Genomic DNA, 3,499 nt, shown 5'->3' on the forward strand with positions numbered 1-3,499 from the left:
CCAACAACAGCTCCGGGACCAAGTACGAGGTAAGGCACGAGTAATAGCAGGATACCAGTAAGTTCTGAGGACGCCCGCTCTGCCAGGGCGGAGTACAAATTTATGCGCCTCTGTGCGCGAATATGACGAAGGCGGACTTCCGCCGCTAAGACTCCTGGGGGCTGTAGTCCCTCCTACGCTCTGCGGCCGAGATGGAGTAAGGCTGCGGCGGCAGCAGGAGGGCTGAGAAGGTGACCAACAACAGCTCCGGGACCAAGTACGAGGTAAGGCACGAGTAATAGCAGGATACCAGTAAGTTCTGAGGACGCCCGCTCTGCCGGGGCTGAGTACAAATTTATGCGCCCCCGTGCGAGATTATGACGAAGGCGCTCTGCACACTATACCTCATTTTGGTATAACATATAGAGACAGCTTCCTACACTCATTGTTCAAACCGTCCTGCCAATGAAGGTGATTGTGCAATAAAGGTGTGTTATGTTTCATATAGATGCCCTAATTTAGGCATAATCTAGACATCAGTACAATTACTCCTGTTCCTAAAGAACTGGCCTACTGTGGAATTGTCCCTCAATGCTCATGGATGGAAGGATATGTAGAGTACCAGAGAGTTTCTGTCAGTCGGTGTTTGGTGTACGGCAGTAGTGAGCCTGAATTCATCAATTGTACTATACAAATACGTGATTGAATTTCTGCTGATCGACCAAGTGAAATGAAAACAGTGACTTAAGCCATTCAGCCAGTGCAATAAAGATTTCAAGTCTTCCTCAGGACCAGACCAGATGCACAAGACATCGTCAATATATCGTTTTCGGAGAATTATGCTAAAGTAATATGGGTTGGTTTCATGATAGACAACATTCTCTTCAAACTTCCTGACATAAATACAAACTAGACTTGGTGCAAAAGTTGCTCCCATTGAAGTCTCAGAGATTTGCAGATATAATTGATCCTTTAAGGCAAAAAAGTTTCTAGTTAATGCCAACTCCATACATTGAGGGCAAATAAGGGGGAGTATCATAAAACCATTCCTGTGCCTCTAGTGCCCTAGAGGCTGCCACCAATGTGGCATCTTGGGAAATAATCATATACAACTATTTAATGTGCAAAGTTACCAAAAATTGAGTTGACGGATCACATTCAAGACCCTGCAACAGATTCAAAACATCCAGAGTATCCCACAAATAAGCTGGTTGACTTATGACGCTCTCACAAAGAAAAAAGTCTGCAAATTGTGAGAGAGGCTCCAACAGTGACTAAATGCCAGGCACGATGTGCCTCCCCGGAGGGGAACAATGTGGTTTGTAAATTGTTGACAAAACATAAAACACTGGCACACGGGGTTCAGAATCAAGCAGAGACTCGGATTCCTTGTTTGTAATCCACAGATTATCCCTTGCCTCATCCACCAACTCCTTAATAATAGCCCTCAACTCTTACGTAAGATCCGTCATGAGGGGCATATAGTTACTTCTGACATTCAACAGCCGGCTGATCTCAAACTTGTATTCAGTAGTATTCAACACCACAATTCCTCCCCCTTGTCAGCAGGTTTAATCACTATATCAGGATTTTCTTGTAAAGACTTAACGGTCACCTGGTCAGCTCTTGATAAATTCGGGAACACCTACAATGAACATGATGATTCCAGTTTAGAGATCTGTTCCAATACTCACTGCTCAAAAGTCCATACCTCAGCACCCATAGCAAAGGATGGCGGACACAACAGAGTCTGTGGAGGTTCATAAAAAACACTGAAAGCGGATCCCTATGTTTGTGCAGAAAGAATGTATGCAACTGTACTTTCTGCATAATCTCCTGGTACGCAACTACAAATTTTAAGGTATCATGTTGTGGTGTAGGGACAAAACCAAGCCCTTTATTCAAAACAGGTTCTTCCATCTCAGACTGGGGTAAAAACATAGTGCCACTATATGCGATGACGCTGTGTGTCCGTGGCCACTGCTCCAGGTAACTCTTGGTGAGTGAAAATGCCATGGAAGATCCTGCCGACCCCTGCCTCAGCCTCTTGTTCTTCCCCTACAATGACGGTCTCTCTGTTCCTGGCCTAAAACAGATCTTAGCTAATTACCAAGATCCTCTGTTTTTCAATTTTGTGGCACGAACTGGACATGCGTTGCAGTAGAGGTAGAAGATTTTTAATTTGAAGAATCATCCTCACTGCTGGTGTTCAATTTTGTGGTGTGCGTCTTTTGTTAGACTGCCCAAATTTCTTTTCATCAGATACAGAGAAGCTTTCCTTCCACCTGGCGGTACAGGTGGAAGATGCATAGGGGCAGGCCCACTGGAATAACCTCCGCTTCGTTGGATTCCCCGAAAATTGCGAGGGAGAGGACATGGGAAAATTCCTAACCAAGTGGCTCTTGTCCTGGATCCCATCTAACATCCTGTTTCCCGGCTTCATAATAGAGCGCGCACACAGGGCCCTGTTACAGAAGCTTCCTCCCTGTGCCAATTGCGACCAGTGATTGCCAGGATCCTAAATCTCCAAGACCGTGATGTCATTCTTCAGCAAGCACAAGCCCAAGCACAAGCCCAGACAGATCTTCGTTTTGAGTCTCGCCGCATAATGATACTCCAGAACTAAACCAAACTGGTACTGCAACGTCAGTTGTTTTTAGCCACCAAGGCACGTCTGCGAGATCTCAAAATCCAGTGACTGCTCCTCTTAGGTGGCGTGCATCGGAAGCAGCGCCGACGACCCGTGAGTCCCGCCTGAACTTCCCTGATAGACCTGGTGGGCTGAACAGACACATGGAAGGCCTTTCACCCCCACGCAACTGGCTACACCTTCCACTTGGTAGCACACAACTCCTATTCTAGGCTAGATTACATCTTTGTCCCCTGCAACTACATGCACATGGTGTCGGATGCCTCCATTCTGCCCCGCGGACTCTCACCTCACTCTCCGGTTGTTGTAAAACTTCGTACAGGCCCATCTTGGCCCTCATTTCAATGGAGGCTCTCCCCATGGGACCTACAAGACAGCTCCTATCGCACCTACATTCAAAAAGCCATAACAGAATTTTTCTCTTTGAAGGAGGAGACAGCACCTTCAGTCGACATATTGTGGGAAGCAATGAAACCCGCCATTAGGGGAACCAATATTAGTTTTGGTGCTGCTGCGCGTAAATGCTGCAAACAGAATTTACTTCAAATGGAAGCTTGAATTATCGTACTGGAGAGGCGGGGTTAGTGGTGTCCTGCCACGTACCAACAGCTCTACCTTACACAGGAGCAATACCAAGTGGAACTGATGCAGGAAGCATGGTGCTCCTGATTGGCTGTTCAAAGCAGAATACATCAAGGGTGGGGGCGGGGGGGCACAAATCGGGGAGACTATTACATAGACAGGCGACATCACCAGCCCAGCGCCCCGGAATCTGTGACAGACGAACAAGTTACTTACCTTCGGTAACGCTTTTTCTGGTGGATACAGTATCTGCCTGTGGATTCCTCACCTTGTGAATATCCCCTGCGC

Source organism: Triturus cristatus, chromosome 6, assembly GCF_964204655.1.
Source record: "Triturus cristatus chromosome 6, aTriCri1.1, whole genome shotgun sequence".
Lineage (NCBI taxonomy): Eukaryota > Metazoa > Chordata > Amphibia > Caudata > Salamandridae > Triturus > Triturus cristatus.